This window comes from Pelobates fuscus, chromosome 9, assembly GCF_036172605.1.
Source record: "Pelobates fuscus isolate aPelFus1 chromosome 9, aPelFus1.pri, whole genome shotgun sequence".
Lineage (NCBI taxonomy): Eukaryota > Metazoa > Chordata > Amphibia > Anura > Pelobatidae > Pelobates > Pelobates fuscus.
In genome coordinates, this window is record NC_086325.1 from 2965909 (window position 1) to 2989712 (window position 23804).

General features: G+C 43.4%; 1 long non-coding RNA gene across 1 annotated transcript; it reads left to right on the forward strand.

The window, feature by feature from the left end:
- Nucleotides 1-4220: 4220 nt before the first annotated feature.
- LOC134572193 (uncharacterized) lies at nt 4221-15271 on the forward strand. Its single transcript, XR_010085266.1, has 4 exons — nt 4221-4285; nt 7150-7182; nt 11175-11272; nt 15049-15271. It is a non-coding gene; the product is annotated as an uncharacterized LOC134572193 (long non-coding RNA).
- Nucleotides 15272-23804: the final 8533 nt, after the last annotated feature.

The window sequence follows — 23804 nt, forward strand, 5'->3', positions numbered from 1 at the left end:
AACGGCACCCCCAGGCATAAAACGGGGTTAAAAGCCGTGTAGTAGATCTTCCCTTCCAGTGACATAGGCACAGCTACTGTAGACACCAATCCACCGAACCTGAGAAGCATTTGAATGCCGTAAACAGCTGAACCGGAACCATACGAATGTTGTAAACAGCCGAATAAGAAAAAACATACAAATAGGTTTACACTCCTAGCAGTCAAACTGGAACAGCTTACAGTAAATCCCCCCAAGAACAAGACAAAGCTCCGTGTTGAGGGTCAAGCAGTGAACAGACAGAGCTGTGGGTTTATTGTTCTTATATACACATTAGTACCACCCACAGGGTTTAGGAAAACAACCAATAAACACGTACAAGACACTCCCACACAAAATCATCCCCTCTGCCTGTGATACAATTACCTTACACAATGGGTAATGTAATTATCACAAGCAGAGAAATACAGTGTGGCAGAACCAGCTCCGCCACTTGTGTCTGGAGAGGACTGCTTGCCAGCCTCTTGCCCTGTGATTATGGTACCTGGGAGGTTTGGCCCTTGAAATAGCAGATTTGGGCATAATGGATTTTGGTGTGCTGCTGCTGGCCCTTTAACTCCCAGAGAAAGGGATTGTACTTTTAAATTGGCACTTCGAATACCGTCGAAGTGCCGAAGTAGTCGAAGTGGCCGCCATTCGAAAAATGAACATGTGGCGGTGGCCATCTTGGTTCATTCCATGCGGTCAGCGGTATGTGTAGCCAAATTCATGGAACTGAAATCGGCTACACAGTTCCGCGAACATCGCTGAGCCTTACCGTCTCCCACGGTGATTTTGCAGCCGCAGAGACTAAGTCCTGTTTGAAGATTCGAACGCACGTTCGAATGGGACTTAGTAATTTTTTTCAGCCTGAAATAGACCGAGCGCACAGCCCAAATCTATGGAACTGTTTTGGGCATGAAAATGTGCTTGCGATCGGTCCTAAAGGACTTCCATATAACTTTTTAACCCCTGAACCGATTGCCCTGATTTTTGAGTATGTGTTTATTTCCCGAATGCTGATTATGAACATGTATATTTTATGTTTGTGACATGTATATTTTAGAAGTTATAAATATTGAGTAAAAACTGTATTCCTCTGCCTGTGATAATGAGATTACCAATTGTGTTCAGTAATCATATCACAGGCAGAGGGGAGGATTTTGTGTGGGAGTGTCTGTGTGTATTGTACGGATTGATTGGTTGTTCTGTAAATGCCTGTGGGCTGTACTATGTTTGTGGATTGGGAATAAAAGAGACTGTATGTGACAGTACAGACAGATTCTGCTTAACCCTCAAAACGAAGTGTCGTCTCGTTATTGGGGGGAATTGGATTGTATGCTGATTGCCAGGAGTGTAACCCTTTTGTATGGTTTTCCTGTTCGGCTGTTTCCAGGATTCGTAGAGTTTGCAGTTCGGGAGATTGGTGCTTACAGTTGCTTCCTGTGCATCTGGAAAGGGGGATATCGCCTAAACGGTTTTTAACCTCTGGTGAGCAAAACGGTCTGTTACATACAGTTTTTCCACATTATTCCTAACTTTAAAAGTATACCTCACATTCACATAAACATTACATCACATTGCATTTTCAGAATCAGCATACTCCAAATACGAACTGTAACGGACCGTTTCAGCAGACAAGGGGTTAAAATACGTTTAGGCGATAATCCCCTTTTCACAGAAAGGCACAGCTACTGTAGAAACACCAAAACTCACAAATTGGATATAAGTGAATGCACCAAACTCCCGAACTGCATACAAGGGAATAAGGTAGCACTCCAAACTCCCGAACTGGAATCTCACGAATAGCTGCTAGCAGACGAACAGGAAAAGCTCCCAAGCGGCTTACACTCCTGGCAGTCAGTCTCTATCAGCATACAGTGAATCCCCCCAAGAACGAGACAAGGCTCCGTGTTGAGGGTCAAGTTTATTGAGGGCTACCTGCCCCTGTATTTATGCAGGTCTCCCACCTGGTGGACACTCCCCTAGGGGACCAGATGGAAGACTGTAACAACGGACAGACAAGTAGCATTTCAGGACATACAGAAGTAAAACATCCCCACAATGTATCCTGGCTTCCTCCCCTCTGCCCTGGAGAAGTAATTCAATTATCTTCCAGGACAAAGGCAAAACTCCATTACACACGTGGGGACACAAAGACAGACTATCACCTTAAAATACATAATGGGACAAATGCTACAGTAAATATATACATTTAACATATCCCCAGATAGCTCAGGTCTGAGTGCACATTATTAGGTGAATGGCACTCAGACCACCCGAATACAGTTTAATTGCCATGGAGCCAAAGTCTTTAATTACACTAATATGCACCATGGCATAGCTATCTGGGTTAAAACATTCCTCCAACATAAAATACCGAATTTACATGCATTCGCCAAATCAGTACGAATTAGAACCAGGGGCTGGAGGTTCAGCGGTGCCTGCACGTAAAAGTGTCCGGGTTTAACCGCAGCTTCAGGGAGGTAAATGGATTGCACACTCCAGCTTCTGGGTGGCCAATTAGCAGCGCCTGCCGGCTCCCCACGGCTCTGGGGAGGCTGAAAAGCGGCTGTTTGTTCGGTAGATAGCATCTACCGAACGGCTGTGCAGAAAGGGAGAAATAAATCCTTCTGCACATTAAAATTAACCCTTTAACTGCCGGTCCATAATCCAAAGGCAGCAGGCGGGCAACCAGGCTCCTCCAATGCAATGTGGCGAGATTGGTCTCGTCACACGAACATATGTCAAAATCATCCAAATTGATCCATTGGTTCAAAAGATAGATCGAAGTCCTTTGTGACCAAAGGAAGCATGGCTTTTCTGCCCAAAACCAGTTCCACAGAGTCTTCTATCCTGGAGATAATTGGGAAGTAATCCAATTATCTCCAAAGACAGAGGAAAAACTCCAATAAGCACATGGCAGTAAAAAGACAGTAAAATACAATAAAATACACAAGGTTACATTTATTACATAAAATACAGACATGCAACATATCCCCAGATAGCTTAGGTCTGAGCACTCCTTGTTACTGAATGACGCTCAGACCACACACATACAGTCCAATTGCCATGGAGCCAAAGTCTTTCCCATAGTCTTTCATTATACAAATGGGCTCCATGGCATAGCTATCTGGGGTATCACCGCTCAAACAGGGCAAGCACCGAATGACCTGCCTTTCATGTCTTTGCAGGGGAAAAACAAGCGTTTCAACATGGGGCCATAGTCTAAAGGCAGCAGGCGGGCAACCAGGCTCCTCCAATGCACAGTGGCGAGATTGGTCTTGTCACACCCTCCTTACCTGCTCTTTCAGTGAGCACTTCCTGTGAGACCCTCTACGCCGGTCAGCTCGGCCACACTACTTGCTGTGACTGGCAGGGAGGGGGAGCACTGTTCACTCCACCCCCTGCTGGTCACTAGTACGGCCCACAGTTACAGGGGTCACAACTGTAACTAGTAACGTCACTGCTTTGGAAGTGGAAACCCAGATTCAGATCTTGGTCAGGTCGTATTACCAGTAAGTGTCCCTGGGCAAGACCCCTAAAGATATATATCTGCCCTATTCAAATAAATAAATGATAAATTCTATAATTGTAAACACCTGCAGAATATGTTAGCACTATACACATGCTAATAATATGTAGAGAGGACTTGAATGTGAACAGTTACTGCTATGTAGTGTTATACTGACAAATCCACATCACTATAATATGATATTATAGTCTATTGGGTTCAGTAAATTAACAATACTACATTTTCAATGTATCCAGCAAGTGTAAAATTATTTGAGTAAATCTATAATAATTTATTTAACTTTTTATTCTGTTAACTTAACCAGACAGCTCTCAGGTCATAGTTCAGCAACCGAGTATTTCAGACTTGGGGATCTAGTCAATAAAAGTGTTGCCTAATATTTGGAAAGAATGGTCGCACATGAGGTTCTGTTTACATATCAATATACACGATAGCTATCAGCTATGTTAGGAATGTTACAACTCTTCTAGATTCCAAAACTGAACGAGATCAAGATGACGTTGGCCTTCCATCAATATTCAGTAAGATGATATATTCTGTGGAGCTGATTCATGGGCAAGGCATAATCCTGTTCCTCTGATCAGCCTCTGTGAGGTACTCCCTCCTTGGGAGTATTCAGAGAGAGCTATTTAAATGTCTGGCAGAATATTGTGTGCACATTAATTGGGAAAGATCAACTCAAGATGAACACTTCCATCGCAATCCTGCTCATTCTCTCACTCCAGTTTACTGGTGAGTTTTCTCTGTGTCTGGTGACCGTTTAGAACGATTGTATGGTTCCCTGAATGGTCATCACGTATTTATATTATGTAGTGTATAGCTGAGTGTAATTAAAATCTAATATGAAGATCTCTTCACAGATCCTTCAATGTCAGCCTTCGTATTGTTGGATATATAGTGGGCTTTCAGCAAAGATACTTAAATATGTATCTTGTAGTACTCATCATGGCAGGGACATGAGATAAATGTGTGAATTAAAGTCCTACTGGGGGTATTCAGTGTCCTTTATAATTATACCAGTATTTTACATGTCAGAGGTAATTGGATATATTCCATCAATGCATGTTCCTGAGGAACGAGGCAGAGGAGAGATATTCAGGTGGTTTAATAGCAATAAACATTGAGTAACATTAAACACACTGACAGATAAAGTGTATAACATTGATTATGTCGTTACAATGTCACTCGTCATGGGTGGGATATATTAGGCAGCAAGTGAACAGTCAGTTCTTAAAATATATGTGTTTGAAGCAATAAAAATAGGCAAGGGAAAAGATCAAAAGAATTTGACAAGGGTCAAATAGTTTCCCAGATCTCAATCCAATTGCAGAAATTAAAGGATTTGCTGCTGTCTGGGTCCCACTTACCAGAGGACATGTAGAGCCCATGTCTTGATTTCAGGGGCATACCTAGAGCATTTGGCACCAGGGACAGATCCTATAGATGTTTGGCACCCTCCACCCCCCTCAAATGTAAAAAACACCCGCTGCTTCAAAGTGTATGCTTGGAGATATTCTGGAGATAAACTGGAGGTAATCTGAGGTCAGGGCCAGTACAAGGATTTCTGCCGCGTAGGCAAAAAAAATGTGCTGCCCCCCATATGCTCTGCCCACCGTGTGACATCACAATGCCCGCCCATATGTCCACATACATGGCCCACCCATGAGTTCGCTCACAGGGAGTGGAGTGTATGTGTGTAGGGGATGTGTTATGTGTTATGGTAGAGGATGTAATGTGTGCGTGCTCTTATGGAATGTAGTATATATCGATACCAGTTTGTGTAAGGGATGCAGTGCATGTTTGTATGTAAGTAATGCATTGTGTGTTTCTGTGTGTGTGTGTGTGTAAGGGATGCATTGCATGAATATGTGTTTGTATGTGTAAGGGATGTGTGACGAGACCAATCTCGCCACTGTGCATTGGAGGAGCCTGGTTGCCTGCCTGCTGCCTTTTGACTATGGACCAGCATTTAAATACTTTATTTTCCTAGGCAGAAAGGTCTATTCATGTATTTCTGCTCTGGCATTCGGTAGATTCTCGGATTTACTGAATGAACTCATTTAACCCAGATAGTTATGCCATGGAGCCTATTCGTGTAATAAAAGACTTTGGCTCCATGACAATTGAACTGTATGTGTGTGGTCTGAGAGCCATTCAGTAATAATGTGCGCTCAGACCTGAGCTATCTGGGGATATGTTGCATGTCTGTATTTTATGTAATAAATGTAACCTTGTGTATTTTATTGTATTTTACTGTCTTTTTACTGCCATGTGCTTAATGGAGTTTTGCCTCTGTCCTGGGAGATAATTGGATTACCTCCCAATTATCTCCAGGATAGAAGACTCTGTGGAACTGGTTTTGGGCAGAAAAGCCATGCTTCATTTGGTCACACAGGACTTCGATCTATCTTTTGAACCACTTTGTATTTGGAGTCTGCTGATTCCGAAAATTTATTTATGTGAATGTGATGCATACTTTTAAAGTTATGAATAATGTGGAAAAACTGTATTTCTCTGCCTGTGATAATTACATTACCCATTGTGTAAGAGAATTGTATCACAGGCAGAGGGGAGGATTTTGTGTGGGAGTGTCTGAGTGTATTGTACGTGTTTATTGGTTGTTTTCCAAAACCCTGTGGGTGGTACTAATGTGTATATAAGATCAATAAACCCACAGCTCTGTCTGTTCCTGCTTGACCCTCAAAACTGAGCCTTGTCTCGTTCTTGGGGGGATTTATTGTATGCTGTTCCAGTTTGACTGCAAGGAGTGTAAACCTATTCGTATGGTTTTTCCTATTTGGCTGTTTACAGCATTCGTATGTTTGAGAGCATCATATGCTTCTCCGGTTCGGTGTATTGGTGTTTACAGTAGCTGTGCCTGTGTGGAAGGGAAGATCTACTAAATGGTGGTTTAACCCTTTCTATGCCTGGGGGTGCCATTACAGGATGCAAAGTGTGTTTCTGTGTATGTAATGTAATGCAGTGTTTGTGTGTCTGTAAGGGGTGCATTGAGTGTGTGTAAGAGATGCATTGTGTTTCTGTGTATGTAATTTAATGCAGCGTGTGTGTCTGTAAGGGATGCATTGTGTGTTTTTGTATGTAAGGGATGCAGTGTGTGTAATGGATGCATTGTGTGCTTCTGTGTATGTGTGCAAGGGCTGCATTGTGTGTGTGTAATGTATGTATTGTGTGTTACTGTGTGAGTGTAGGATGTAGAGAGGGTTTGTTGGGAAGGATAGGGATGGAGAGGGGAGCAGCAATTTATTTGTATTATATTTATTTAGAATTTTTTTATGCATATTTTTTCTTTACGTTTTGTGTCTTACACTCCCCTTTAGTGTATCTCTTAAAAGCTCCTTGTGTGTCTCTTATCACCCCCTCTTGGGATGTCTCCTACATCCTCCCAACCCCTTTTTATGTCTTACTTCCCCAAGCTCCTTTGTGTCTTACTCTTCCCAACCCCTTTGTGTGTTCCCGCCCCCCCCGAGCTTCTGTTTTCTGTACCCGGCCGGACTGGAAGAAAGTAATAATATATATAAATTATAGAGTATGTATAAAATTCTGAAAACTAATCTATTGTTTCTTATCCCATACAGGATCATTATGTCAAACTACTAACCCAACGTCAGGTAAGCTATATATAACATAAGATCCAGTGCACTCACTCACTAAACAGCAATTTCAAGTATCACAGATTGTAATAGTTCTTTTTAAAAACACCTCAGCTAGGTAAAATGAATTAGTTACGGTATGTGACCATACATTGCATATGCCTGCCACACCATCAATGTAACCCATTCTTGGCAGGTCCTACTCTAGCAGCCTAATGTCTACTAATATGAGACCAATCCACTTACTCTGGAAATTCTTCCTCCTCGGACTCTCTGCAGGTCAAGGCTAAACAGTATCCTGGGTGCAAACCCTGGGAGTCGTCCTGGACTCCCAAATATATAAATAAAACCAAGAGGCTGCACTCACCTGAACATGCAGACATCATAGGATGCTGCTGGGGCCAATTCATACAACAAACAACATCCAACGCACTCACTCATTCACTAAACAATAATTTTAAAGCTCACAAAATGTGATAGTTTTTTTTCAAACCACTAACCTAGGCAATAATAATGTGGTTTAGTTACATTGCATTGAACTGTATGATCAGAGGTGCAACTAGAAACCACGGGGCCCTAAATCCCCCTCCCCTCCCATATGTCTAACCCCTCCAGTCCCTCCATGTGTCTCATTCACACCCCACAGGGTGAGTGAAGCATGGTTGGGGGGGTGGAGGCAGTGGCGGATCCAGAGCCTGATCTCGGGAGGGGCACTTGTAGATTATTTAAATAAATAATCCAGACACAATAACCACTACAGCTCAGTGTAGTGGTTATAGTGCCAATAATGCCAAGACCCCCTCCCAGAGTAAGTAGTCAAACTGTTTAAGAACTGTTTGACAACTTACCTGAGGTCCTCTGGTAAATGGGGCTGTAGTAGGGCAGAGGAGCAGTGGTATGTGTGAGTGGTGCAATGTGTGAGGGGGACAGTGTATTAGCAGTGTGTGTGTGAAGGGTTGCAGTGTGTACATGAGGGTGGCAGTATATGTCAGGGGTGCAGTGTGTGTGTGGATCAGTATGTGTGTGTGACAGTTACAGTGTGTGTGTGTATTGCAGTGTATGTGTGGGGCAATGTATGTGTGTGGGGGCAGTGTGTGTATGTAGGGGCAATGTGTGTGTATGGGGGGCAGTGTATGTGTATATGGGGGCAATGTGTTTATGGGGGGCAGGGGCAATGTGTGTATATGGGGGGCAGGGGCAATGTGTGTGTGTGTATGGGGGGCAGGGGCAATGTGTGTGTGTGTATGGGGGGCAGGGGCAATGTGTGTGTGTGTATGTGCATGGGGGGCAGGGGCAATGTGTGTGTATGGGGGGCAGGGGCAATGTGTGTGTATATGGGGGCAGGGGCAATGTGTGTGTGTATGGGGGGCAGGGGCAATGTGTGTGCGTATGGGGGGCAGGGGCAATGTGTGTGCGTATGGGGGGCAGGGGCAATGTGTGTGCGTATGGGGGCAGGGGCAATGTGTGTGTATGGGGGGCAGGGGCAATGTGTGTGTGTGTGTGTGTATGGGGGGGCAGGGGCAATGTGTGTGTATGGGGGCAGGGGCAATGTGTGTGTATATGGGGAGCAGGGGCAATATGTGTGTGTATGGGGGCAGGGGCAATGTGTGTGTGTATGGGGGGCAGGGGCAATGTGTGTGTGTGTGTGTGTGTATGGGGGGCAGGGGCAATATGTGTGTGTATGGGGGGCAGGGGCAATGTGTGTGTATATGGGGGGCAGGGGCAATGTGTGTGTATATGGGGGGCAGGGGCAATGTGTGTGCGTATGGGGGGCAGGGGCAATGTGTGTGTATATGGGGGGCAGGGGCAATGTGTGTGTGTGTGATAAGAAGGATTTTTTTTTAATGTGTGTGTGGTTTTTTTTTTTAATTTAATTAAATAAATGTTATGTCCCCCCTCCCTTCTTACCTTTACTGGGAGGATGGGGGACATCTTTCTTTCCCTGGTGGTCCCAGTGGGGATTCCCTGGTGGTCCCAGTGGTAGGAGTGAACTCTAGCCCGCGCTCCAGGGCTAGAGTTCACTCTCGCAAGATTTGGAGCGTTGCCGTGGTAACCGCGGCAACGCTCCAAATCTCGCGAGAGGAGGACCCGGAGGAGCTGCTGGTAACAGCTCCCGGGTCCTCTCTCCCTCCCCTGCCGGTCGGCTGTCAGTAATGTGCCTGCGGACCGGGGAGGGAGATCACTGATCTCCCTCCCCGGTCTGCAGGCACAATGCAGGGCTGGCACTTGGGCAATGCCAGCCCTGCATTAGCCGGCAGGGGAGAATCTCGGGGGGGGGGCAATTGCCCCGTTGCCCCCCCCCCCTGGATCCGCCACTGGGTGGAGGTGTTCATGTGATTGGGTGACTGTGGCAGTGGGACAGGGGGCGAGTGTGACAGAGTGATGGAGAATTAATATGACCAGATTGGGGGAAGGGGGAAGTGTGACAGTGCCAGAAAAGGTGAGAGTAATAGGGTTAATATGGCAGGGATGGGAGGTAAGTATAGCATGGGTGAATGACAGGATTGGGGAAGTTATTCTGAGTGTGGCAGGGTGAAGGGGGGTGACAGTGTGTGTGGTGGGGTCACAGTTACACAGACACACAGATGCAGATAAACAAACACAGATTATTGTACATGCAGATACACACCGTTTAACACATACAGATACACACACTGACACACATGCTGATACAGACACATACAGACACAGATACACAGATACACACACTGACACACGTGCAAATACAGACACACAAACTAACACACAGATAGCTACACAGAATGACACTCCTACAGATACAAGCACTGACACACATGCGAAAACACAGATACACATATATACACACATGCAGGTACACATACACTTAAGGAAAAACATTCAGATACACAGAATGACACTTATATAGCTACAAACAGTGACACACATGCGGATACATAGGGCAGATACGCAGACATACAGATACACATACAGACACACATGCAGATACACATAGAGACTCGCACATACAAACACACACTTACATACAGACACACATACCCACATACAGAGCACATACATGCATACATACATACATAGAGAGACACACACACATGTAGAATGTTTTAGTCACCCTCCTGTTTCCTACATTTTAGGTGCCGAGATAATCCATCCACCTCACAGGTGTGGCATATCAAAATGTTGATTAGACAGCATGATTATTGCACAGGCCACAATAAAAGGCCACTCTGAAAGTGCAGTTTTACTGACCCCGATGAGGACAACGAGCATGCAGATCTCTGAGACAGTTTCTGACAGTTTGTGCAGAAATTCTTTGGTTATGCAAACCGATTGTTGCGTCAGCTGTCCGGGTTGCTGGTCTCAGACGATCTTGGAGGTGAAGATGCTGGATGTGGAGGTCCTTGGCTGGTTACACGTAGTCTGCGGTTGTAAGGCCGGTTGGATGTACTGACAAATTCTGTGAAACACCTTTGGAGATGGCTTATGGAAGATAAATGAACATTCAATTCACGGCAACAGCTCTGGTGGACATTCCTGCAGTCGGCATGCCAATTGCACGCTCACTCAAAACTTGCAACGTCTGTGGCATTGTGCTGTGTGATAAAACTGCACATTTTAGAGTGGCCTTTTATTGTGGCCAGCCGAAGGCACACCTGTGCAATAATCATGCTGTCTAATCAGCATTTTGATATGCCACACCTGTGAGATGGATGGATTATCTCGGCAAAGGAGAAGTGCTCACTAACACAGATTTAGACAGATTTGTGAACAATATTTGAGAGAAATGTCCTTTTGTGTACCTAGAAAAAGTCTTAGATCTTGGAGTTCAGCTCATGAAAAATGGGGGCAAAAAAAAAAGTGCTGCATTTTTTGTGTTCAGTGTAGATAGACAGACAGATAAAAGGCCATATTGGACCTTTGCTTAAGTGATCAACGACAACGATTTATTTCAGATAAATGTGAAAGGTTTGCTTTAGGCACTATTAACTCACTTCTGACTTTCTCCCATTGATTTGGCATTGTAACTACAGCAACTACAGCCAGTGAAGGAGTTCCTGGATGGGGAATTGCTGTCATAGTTCTGGCTGCTGTGGCTGTCTTCCTCCTTTTGGTCGGCCTATGTTTTATAGTAAGTAGAGACCTCCTTTGAGGGTAAAATCCGATCAAAGTTGGTGAATTCTTCGCAATTTTAACTTAATTTGTTTAGTTTCCTTGTAAATACAATCCGCAGTTTGGAGCATGTAATGTGTGCTATTTAGCCAAGAGGATTAGGAAGCTGATTGTAAAATGTGACCTATCAGAACAATTTCTTTTCCATCTGACAATGTTTCTCCATTTCATTCTCTCTGATCCACGTTCCCTATCTCAATAATTCATTCTCTCTGATCCACGTTCTCTATTTCAATAATTCATTCTCTCTGATCCACGTTCCCTATTTCAATAATTAATTCTCTCTGATCCACGTTCCCTATTTCAATAATTCATTCTCTCTGATCCACGTTCCCTATTTCAATAACTCATTCTCTCTGATCCACTGTGTCTATTAGAGTTCGAGATTTGTTGCGGTCCAAACTGCAATTTGTCCGAATATTGGACCCGATTGGGTGGTTGTTCGAATTCCCGAACTCCAAGTTTTGCTCTTCTCCAATAGCGTCTCTTTGATTTTCAAGCAAGCATAGCTTCAGAATTTTCTAATTCCTGTTGATTTTCGCTGTATATCAGGAGGCCCTATATTGGTGAATTCAGCTTTTAATTCTGTTCAAGAATGAAATAAACCCAGCTATAAATGATGAATACGGATACTGCTACCCCTGCCTCACTGTCCTTTGGTGGTCTTCACTTTACCCACAATCCAAGACAAGCGGAGATTAAAGGTGGCGGTGTAGGTTTTCTTCTCTTACCCCACTGCTCCTTTAAAACCCTGCCCACCCCCCCTTCTCTCTCTTTCCCATCATTCGAAATTCATTCAATTCGCCTTTTCAAACCCTTCTCTGCTAACATTGCAGTCATCTATCATCCCCCTGGTTCCCCTGTCCTCTTCCTTGACCACTTTGCTGCCTGGCTACCCTACTTCCTCTCTTCCAACATTCCATCCCTAATTCTTGGAGACTTCAATATTCCCATTAACCCACCTTTAACCCCAGCAGCCTCTAAACTACTTTCAATTACTTCCTCCCTTGGACTATTGCAGTGGGCTAATTCTCCCACTCATGTAGCTGGCAATTCCCTTGACCTTATTTTCTCCTATTCATGTACATTATCTAATATCTGCAATACTCCATTTCCTCTCTCTGATCACCACCTCTTATCGTTTGCTCTCAATTACCCCCTCACCCAACAACCTCAGCCTAACCCCCCTCAACTCTATTGACCTCCAGCAGCTGTCGGCTGACATTGATTCACAACTGCTATCCATCCCTTCCCTCTCCTGTCCCTCACTGGCCATCTCCACATATAACACTACCCTCACATCTGCCTTGAACACTGCAGCCCCACTCCAAACATGCACCTCGAGGAGAACACGACCCCAACCTTGGCATAATAAATCAACACGCTATCTGCAGAGTTGCTCCCGCTGTGCTGAATGCTCCTGGAGGAAGTCCCGCACCCAGGCAGACTATCTTCATTATAGATTCATGTTGCTTTCATACAGCGCAGCCCTTGCCCACGCCAAACAGTCCTACTTTTCCTCTCTCATTAGTTCATGCTCCCGCAATCCCAGATGTCTCTTTGACACTTTTAATTCCCTTCTCCGCCCTGCTGTGGCCACCCCCCAAACTAACCTTACAGCTGATAGCTTTGCATATTACTTTACTGACAAGATTGAACAGCTAAGGAAACAATTCTCCCCTCCTTGCCGTTCTCTTTCTCAACCACACATAAATCATGCTTTCCCTACCCTTCAGACTTTCTCCCCAGCTACTGAACAAGAGGTGGCTGCACTTCTCCATTCCTCTCGCCCCACCACTTGCCCACTTGATCCTTTCCCATCTCACCTCATCAGATCTCTCTCCCCTTGTCTTGTGCCTATCCTAACACACATCTTTAACTGCTCTCTCTCTTCTGGCACTGTTCCTGCTGACCTTAAACATGCCACTGTAATACCTATCCTGAAAAAAACATCTCTTGACCCGTCCTCCCCCTCTAACTATCGTCCCATATCCCTGCTCCCTTACTCATCAAAGCTTTTGGAAAGACTTGTCTTTACCCGTGTGTCTCACTTCCTTAATTCCAACTCTCTCCTTGACCCTCTTCAGTCTGGCTTCCGTCCTCTCCACTCTACTGAGACCGCTCTTATCAAAGTGACTAATGACCTAATCTTCGCTAAATCCAAAGGTCACTACTCCATACTAATTCTCCTTGACCTCTCTGCTGCCTTTGACACAGTTGATCATGCTCTCCTCCTTCAAACTCTTCAATCACTCAGTCTCTGTGACTCTGTCCTCTCATGGTTTTCCTCCTATCTCTCCCAACGCTCATTTAGTGTCTCCTTTTCCAAGGATACCTCCTCCCCTCGCCCTGTCTCGGTTGGAGTTCCCCAAGGCTCTGTCCTTGGTCCCCTTCTATTTTCTCTTTATACTGCCTCTCTTGGAAAACGTATTGCCTCATTTGGATTCAACTACCACCTGTACGCTGATGACACTCAGATATACCTCTCCTCACCGGACCTCTCCCCGGCCGTCCTGCAACGTGTCACTGCTTGCCTCTCTTCCATCTCTGACTGGATGTCGTCACGCTTTCTCAAACTTAACCTCTCTAAAACTGAACTCCTTGTCTTTCCTCCTCCTAATACTGATCCTCCTCTCTCACTCTCCCTTCAAGTCAGTGATATCCACATAAGTCCATCCCTACAAGCGCGCTGTCTTGGCGTCATACTTGACTCTGGTCTCACCTTTGAGTCTCACATCCAGTTTGTTGCCAAGTCCTGTAGGTTCCAACTCAAAAACATAGCCCGCATCCGCCCCTTTCTTACGCAAGATGCTACCAAGGAGCTTGTCCATGCTCTAGTAATTTCCCGCATGGATTACTGTAACCCTCTCCTGATTGGTCTCCCCAAAAGCCGTACTGCCCCGCTACAGTCTGTAATGAATGCTGCAGCTAGACTGATTTTCCTATCCAGTCGGTCCTCTCACACCTCGCCCCTCTGCCAGTCCTTACATTGGCTCCCTGTATCCTATGAGTCATTTCAAAATGCTAACCCATACATTTAAAGCACTGAACAATTCCAGCCCCTCTTATATCTCTTCACTGATCCAGAGGTATGCCCCTCCTCATACGCTCCGCTCTGCCCGCGACCACCTCCTGACCGCTGCTCGCACCCGTACGGCCAACTCGCGCTTGCAGGACCTCTCACGGGCAGCTCCTCTCCTATGGAATAACTTGCCTACTGCCATCAGACTCTCCCCTAGTCTTCAATCATTTAAGAAGGGCCTCCCAGAGTAATATGGCCTCCCAGAGTAATCTCTCCCTTACATACCTGTCTCTTGCTCTCCTATGGGGTAGTGATTTGCTCTCTCCTCCAGCTCTGCTTCACTCCTACTTGATATTTCCTATCCTAATGTTTCTAATACCCCACCTCCTATAGACTGTAAGCTCATTTGAGCAGGGTCCTCTTCAACCTATTATTCCTGTAAGTTTTCTTGTAATTGTCTTATTTATTGTTACATCCCCCCTCTCAAAATATTGTAAAGCGCTACAGAATCTGTTGGTGCTATATAAATGGCAATAATAATAATAATAATAATTCCATTTATGTTTGGCAGCCATTTGATTCCTTATTTGTCCAACTAGAGCTATAATGAGTTTTGAGTGGTAGAGATATTATTCCTACTTTTTTCTATCATATCTCGCTCTTTTCTACTTTACGAGCTATAACATTGTTTTTCTTTATTTAATTTTTTTCAGATCATTTTAAAGCGGAACTAGCCACAACATCAACAAAGATGAACTCTCAAAGCCTAGCATCTCGGTGTTTACCTGCTAGTGTTAATCTCTCTGTATTTTGGGCGTGTTTCGATTTACCATAGAAGTGGCTTCTTGCCGTATGACATGGGAAGAGACGCATTATTACATTGTGTAACTTCAGTAACTGTGTATTATAAATATGAATAAAATATAAACTGACTTACCCTCGAGCATATGGTGTTACATATCAAAGTAAATAAATAAATGATGTGATAGGGATAAATATAGTGAGTTCGTCCAAATTCTTTGAACACGGCACATTTCCGAAGCTTTTCATTCTGGGGGGCGAGGATTGGGAGGGATCAATGACAATTTTGGATTACATTATTAATAAGCTGTAGGACAGAAATGCAAAATAGAATTAGCAAATTAGCAAATCACAGTTTAAAATATGCCAGTGTTTTTTCAAGATGCTTTCTATCTTTTTAGCCTGAGAGTTAAATTTCGTAACAAAAGCATATTCGAATCTCTTATTATCTCTATTCTTAGATTTAATGTTGTGATTGATTAATAGAGATTGTCTATCTAGGTTTTTGATCCGTTCCTCATCTGCATCCATTTGGTCTACATCCTAGCCTTTATCTCTATATCTCATTTTGATGATGGAATTTTGTTCTTCAAATGTTTGTAGATCTGTGCAGTTGCGTCTTAGACGCATCATTTGTCCACTAGGAACATTTGTAAGCCATGGACCATAATGTAAACTAGACTTATTTATAGCAGTGTTACAGTCCGTGCCCTTAAAGAAAGTTTAGCTTTTTAGTTGTTCCTCCTCTACATAGAGGGTAAGGTCCAGAAAATCAATTTTGGTGGGATGTATAACTGATGTAAAATGTAAATTGTAATCATTGCAATTAATGTTATCTATGAAGGGTATTAACTCTTCAGTTTGTCCTTTCCATGTAATTAGAACATCATCTATGTAGCGTCACCATAGGACAAGACCGCCCCCGGCCACCTCACTCACAGTGATACTCTTCCCTTCCCAATGAGACACGTAGAGATTGGCAAAGCTCAGGGCGAATCTTGTCCCCATGGCGATGCCACATAGCTGCAAAAAAAATGTAGAATCGAACCAAAAATAGTTCCTGGTTAATACAAAATTGATGCACTTAATCAAAAAAATCTATTTGACATATGTTTAGTTTTTGTTTTGAGACCAAAATATCTTTGATTGTTTCTAATCCCTTATGATGAGGGATGCTCGGGTATAAAGACGATACGTCTACAGTGGCCATAATATAGGTGGATTTCCATTCTATTTTTTGTAAGTCGTATAAAATGTGTCTGGTATCTTTGATATATGAAGGGATCATTAGAACATACGGCTGGAGACAGAAATCGACATACTCAGATAACTTGGAGGATAGTGAATCAATCCCACTGATAATGGAACGACCTGGGGGGTTGGCCAGATCCTTATGGATTTTTGGGAGAAAATAAAATATAGCGGTCTTACATTCCATATTAAACAAATAATCAAATTCTTCTTTCAAAATTATATCCTTTCCCCTACCAACTGATAAAAGAATCTTAAGATCCTGCAAATAGATCTGAGTAGGGTCTTTTTCTAAGATTTTATAAGTGGTATTATCTCCCAAAATCCTGTAGGCCTCTGCCATATAGTATTGTCTGCTCATTATTACTGTACCTCCCCCCTTATCGGCCTCTTTAATGACCAAGTTAAAATTGTCTGATTATGAGTGTATTTGATGATCTAAGTCATCTTGCACAAGTTCATTGAACAATTCTAAATAATTATTTTTCTCCATTAGTGGATAGAAAGTAGATTTATTTTTTCACATTTGAGTGTAGTATCGGAATGGATTGTGATTCCTGAATTGCTGGAATAGTATTCTCATTAGGGATAGGTTCTACATTTTCATCTCTCTGACGTTTTTCAAAAAATCTTTTTCAGGTCAATTTCTTAAGGAAGATTAGAATTTTACTAATAGTTTTGCTGCTAATCTGCTAAATAGTACATTTTGGACTTCCTTCAGGTTTCGCCACTCGACGGCTGTTGTCATTGGAAAGGGTAAGTCGGTTGCGGTTGGCTGATTTGTTGATGGAATCTGTGCCATTCTTGGATGTTGCGGGGTTGACATGCCCTGGCCTTTCTGCATTCTCCTGAGGTAGATGGAATGCACGGGGTTATGGTTGGGCTCCTAACATGATGTAGTGGGTTCCCGGGATAGTCGGAAATATACAGTTCTGATCGGGGGGCGGTGCAGGCTTCCGTCATTTGCCTGTTTTTCATTGGGAGTGCTATTCCGTCCCCTGGATTATTCGGCCTCCTCACCCTCGTTTGGTTCTCGGAGATGGGTTTTCTCTCCTGCGTCCATTTAGTTGGGGTGTTCCGCTTGGGGCTCGAATTCCTGGATAAGGATGGTGGGGAGTTCAAGGGGCATTCATTCTGGTTGGGGGCGGCTACAGACGCCACCAGGCTTGGCGTGCCTGCGCCAATGGTTCAGAGGGCTCGAATGGTTGGAGTCAGGGTGGTGGGTTCCTTAGGTTCACCCTGCTGGTCTCCGAAAGGATTTATCTCCGTGGTTACGGTCCCCCCCCTCCCCGGAATGGGGATGTTGGGAAGCTCATATGTAAAGTGGTTGGATCTTACACCTTTGGGAGCGGAGGTTCGGTGGTCTGGCACCAGATACATGAAGGGGGTGTGGCTCCTCCTCGTACGGGGTCATCTGTCCCGCCTCATGGGGGTACTAGGGGTTTTGTCATCTCTGGGTGGAATAACATGGGTTCGGTGATGGTTTGGGAATTGGGTGCTCTTCAATCTGGACATGTTACGCATTCTGTTTCTTCCCAGAGGTTCTCAGGGGCTAGGCTGAGGCCATCGCCCGTTCCTGTTAGCAGTGCGCTGGGCGATGTGAGTGCCCTGGTGCGCTGCCGTCGAAATTCGGACGAGATGGGTTTCTAGGTTTGTCTTGGGGGATTCCAGTTCGCCTTAGGGTTTGGCCGGATGTGGCCTAGTTATCTCGAGGGGATGGGTGCACTTGCTGGAGGTCGGAATAGGCCTATGTTAATCTAGCGCTGCAAGAAGTGGTGGAACAGACCATGGGTGGTTGTGGTGGGGTCCCCCGCCTATTTTAGGTATAAAACAGCAGGGTTGTGGCGGGGGTATGTCCTTGCCAATTGAGTTTGAGGGGTTACGTTTAAGTATATGGAATGAGATGAACAAGTTTTTAAGGTCTCAACCTCCCCTGCTTCAAATGGTTAACATTAGGTTGCCTGAGGTCTCGTGCCCATCGAGCGTGGATAAGGTCGGCTGATGGCGGGTATTGGAAAGATATGATTTTTATGACGAGGGGGGAGGTGAGAGGAAATGGTGATTAGGAACACTATGTGTGGAGTTATATATGTATATATGTTAGTTTATGCTTATTTATGTCTAACGTTTTGGTTACAGAAAAGAAGAGATTTAATAAATAAAGTTATGGATGTGTTATGCAGTAATTTAGTTTGTGATAATAAATGCTATGGCCTGTTTCATTCATACTAAGTGGTCTGTCGTTACTGGGGGGTTGAATGGGGTTAGATTTAGTTCTAGGCTGCATCGCGATTCCCCACTACGTACATACATGTTTTTTTTTTCTTTATTTGCACCTTAAATACCATCATTCCTTTTTTGTGCATTCCTACTTATCAATATGTTTCATGGTCTTTGTTTGGTGTTTTAGAGGGCACAATGTTTAGTAGGTTTGCCTTTATACGTGCTTTTAGAGTCTGGTGTTTTGCTTGTCTCATGTAATCAGGACAGGCTCAGACAGTGCTGGGTTTATATCTAATGTAATGACTGCACGTTATCAGGACAGGCTCAGAGAGTGCTGGGTTTATATCTAATGTAGGGGATCTAACAGCACATTATCAGGACACGCTCAGACAGCACTGGGTTTATATCTAATGTAGGGGATCTGACCGCACGTTATCAGGACAGGCTCAGACAGCGCTAGGTTTATATCTAATGTAGGGGATCTGACCGCACGTTATCAGGACAGGCTCAGATAGTGCTAGGTTTATATCTAATGAAAAGGATCCAACTGCACGTTATCAGGACAGGCTCAGATAGTGCTGAGTTTATGTCTAGTGTAGGGGATCTGGTGTTGGATGTGCTATATTAAGCGAGACACGGTCACCGCCTCCTCAACCTATGTGTCACTTAGAATAAACTATGTACACAATAGCAGAGGCTTTTCTCCATGCATCAAGAGTTGAGCTCAGTTTGAACAATGAAAGAGAATACCCTGCACTCCAACCCTCTCTCAAATAGATAATTCTGGTGATCCTCCGGACAGCCATGCTTTAGATTTTGATTTAAGTTCTTCCAAAGCTAAAATCAAAGATTCCATCTAGTGCTATTTTATGGCTCAGCTGTATTTTTATTTTATGTTATTTTAAGTGATATCCCTATCCACATTTGTTTGCAGGGCACTTGTCCTACTCTTACCCCCATTTTACTTCCTTTTGCAGCACTCTAGCCCTTTCCAGGACTTTTTAGATGCATTTTTGTGCCCAAAAGTTCAGGTCCCCATTGACTTCAATGGGGTTCGGGTTTGGGGTCAAGTTCGAGACCGGACCCGGACTTTTTTTCAAAGTTCGGCCAAACCCGCTGGACCCGAACATCCAAGTGTCCGCTCAACTCTAGTTGTGTAACATGTGGCCACATGCTACAAAAAAATTCCAATAACGTTTACTATCACATGTAGAATAACGCATGTAGTCTATAAACTGAACCTCTAACGTGGCACCAATTTGACCTAGGTGAGGTCCGCTACCTGGCAGTTACCAGGGTCCCCCACATGGAGCGTCTTTGGCTACTTCTGGAGACTACACAACTGGTACGCCAAAGTAATATTTACCATATCCTTTATTATTTTTTTTCCTTTTTCTTTTGTTTCTTTCGGTTGCTGTATATCCATTCACTTTTATGTCCCCCTTGATCCCCTACTACGTTTGAGCTACCAGGTACAACTTTATAAACATATGCATGTGACGGATCACCTGGCACTGCAACCGAGTGCCTCCGCCAATCGATGCTCCTAGTGCTCACCGAGTAATTCCAGCAGACTCCAACAGACACTATAAGCACTGCAGACCCCACTCCAAGGGATGCAGCTGCACCAGGGTCTCGCTGTCCTTCACCCACCCTGGACCCAAGACCAGGATTCAGCATCCAGTGGGCAGACCTCTCCTACTCCCAGAGAGCGCAGCAGGAACAGCTCTTATAAGAGCTAGTGATTATAATTCCTGGGGAGTATAGTGATATAGCAATTCCCAGGATTGATACAACCATTCCCCCCACACATGAGATGAGACTCTATGTTGATGGTAAGCAGGAACAGAATTTTAATGGAGGCACACTGGCCTTTTATGCAAGTTTCCAAACAAGGGTGACACCCAGGTGGACCTTGTTGGGCACAGGGACACAAAGTGAACCAATAAAAACAGTCATACAGTGAGACACTCCCATACACAAACAATAGAATCCCTCCTCTGTGCTTGGGAGATAATTGAATCAGAAACTGTACTAATCTAACCCAATTATCTCCAAGCACAGAAAAACATAACATTTTATGAAACCCCAAAAAGTACCTTAAAAACACATAAAACCCCATAAATCCCCTGATAGCACCGATCTGGGTGAACAATATATCAAAAAATCACCCAAATCAGTTCAGGGGTTCAGCAATTTCCTGGAAGTCATAGTTTTGACCGACTGTGCACATGGTCCTATGCCCAAAACAGTTCCAGGGAAATCAGTGCTAACAGTCGGTCAAGTTCGGTATTCTTTTACCGGTTTCCCTGCAGGGCCCATAGTCTGTGGGCAGGAGGCTGGCAAGCAGGCCCTTCCAAGTACAAGTGGCGAGGTTACTTTCACCACAATACAATATGCCAGTAGCCTGTACATGATATGCATGTCTTAATACTGCCAGTAGTATTGTCATGCCTTTGCTTAGAATATTTCTCATCACATTTCTTTAATAGATGAATCTCGCATTCTTACTCATTTTATTAAATTGAGGTACCTTGTTTTTGCAATATGCAAGCAAACAGGTATAAGTTGATTGAACAAGGAACAGGCTATATGTCCATTATTAATATATATGAGTACTACCCATTGCTAGTGATAATGCTATGTCTTTGGCTAAAATATTTCTCCATTGATGCCAATTCTTTGACAGATAAACAATTCCTTATTGGTATTAACTTGATTACTTATACATGGATCACATATTGTTTAATCGTGCATAATGTGAAGTATATATCTGCCCTTGTCACTGAAAGCACTTTATTGAGTCAGCACTTCAAATATCAGAGGCACTTTGTATCAACAAAATAGCAATTTCGCTATACATTATATATATATATGTTGCCTTTATTAGCTTATCACAAGCACTTTCATGTTCCATGACAATACTCTGCATGTCCCTTTAATATGTTAATATGTTAATATTTCGATCTCCATATGCGCTATCATCCTTTTTAGCACTTTATTACTATATTACTATCCATTTCTGGCACCAGGTTTCTATCCGATATCACAGATCGTTTTTATTAAGGGGTAATCTATTCATTTCTTTACTACCTTGAACGCTTAGCTGTCACCATGGCAGCGCGCATTGTGTATACTGTGTTGCTATGGTGATGCGCTGACCGCAATAATGCACCTACGGCAGCACGTTATGTTTTGGGGGCGGAGCCTGCATGCACATCACCTGGGGGAGTCTATTATTTACCTATATATTTGGCCATGATTGTATATGTATTTTGTGTTTGATCCTGAGGAAAGTCCTAGATGCAGGACTGAAACGTCGACCTTTTAATGCATACCCAATAAATTTAAGTTTTATGGAAGACCGTGAGTGCGGCTTTTTACCCTTTTGACTTGGATAATTTCAGCCCTGGCTGGCACCTGGCATTTTCAACCCTTTAGCCTGTGAGCAAGGACTTAATAGGATACAATAATTAAATAGCAATTGTATTTCCTAAAGGTAATCTCCTTATTGATGTCAAAGGATGCTACACGGAAGCAAAGCAGTGAGAATAAGCAAAGAACCCCGGTCTGATCTCTGTCACAATTTGATTTTATGGACCGTCAGCTAGGCCAGCAGACATAAGACTGGGCTAACATACTGGCTTGTATGTACGTAGTGGGCATTGGATAGCATTCCCTTCATCCCCCATAAAACCATAACTTACCCCTTCAAATAACGACAGACAACTTCTTGGAGAAAACAGGCCACAGCATTTATTAACACAACCAAATACTGTATAACTCCTTTAACATATAACGAAATAATAATCATAAATTAACATAAACAATTTGCATATAGTCATTCAGTAACCAAAGAAACAGTCCTTGCCAATCTAACTTCCCCAACGCTCTCACCTCCCCCCCTCGGCATAATAAAAAAATCTTCCTTTTCAGGGCTCCCCACCAACTCGGTGGGGCCCAACCATAATGCTCAACCCTGGTCGACTCAACCCAGTGTGGACACTTCCAACCTGGTACCTCCTCCAGGTTCACCATAAGAGACAGTGTGGAGGATGAGACCCGGACATTATCCCCCTTTTCCATCTAATCTACCAAACCATCCCTTATTTGGCAAGGACACCCCCCGCCACAACCCCGCTGTTTTCAGCCTAAAATCAGCGGGGTACCCCAAACAAACCAACCATGGCCTGTTCCACCGTCTCTCGAATTGCCAGATTAAAACGGTCAAGCCCGACCTCAGTCAAATGAACCCCATCCGGCCGCAACAAATCTGCCGCCTCCTTCTCAAAACCTGATGAAATGGGCATCCCCCCAAAACCCTATAACGAATCGCGAAACCCAACGGTTGAACCCTTCGTGGCAACGCTCCAACGCACTCCAGATGTGTGCTTGCCGCCAATAGTTCCTCGCCACAACCTCTGTGGGGATATTTATGGGATAATAATAGTAAACAGAGAGAAATTGCCCACTATTTCAATTTATATCACATAATTAATATCACAAATTGTTATAAAAATATAATTTTTATTTTTATATTCAAATGATAATAATATAAGTAACATGCATGATAATAATCAATGGAATTTCAGTATAACATTAATATGCAATACAATATGGCAATAATCAATGAATATTCAGTATAAAACAATATATGCAATACAATAGGCCATTTACTTCCTGGTTAATATAAACGCCTCATCAGCACTTAGCTGTCAGGACAATTTATGATAGGCTTCACAGGGAGAAAGAGCATTCCTTAGAGCTGCAGCGTGAAGTTGTAAAAAAAAAAAACTTTAGCTAGCAGTTAGAAATAACCCTTGCAATGCTGGCTAGACCTCCTAAGTAGTTAAGATCTACTCCTATGTAATTTTAATAAATAACATTTAACCAGTCATCAACCATTTCCTTGATTTTATCCAATGAGAGAAATCTACTATGTTATATTAGCTGATATTTTATTAATTTGTCTAAACAGATATTTAATCTTATTTTAGAGCCAATCAATACAGCTGGATAAATGGTCATGATATGCTAACGTGATATTAATCACATAAATACATTAATGGCTATATTAATCCCAGCTGCAGATAGGATGCTATAACCATATATATATTCTTTAATAATTAAGATTTCTAAATATGAAATCTAATCATGATTTATCCAGTCATATATCATGCTATTGATTTTAATT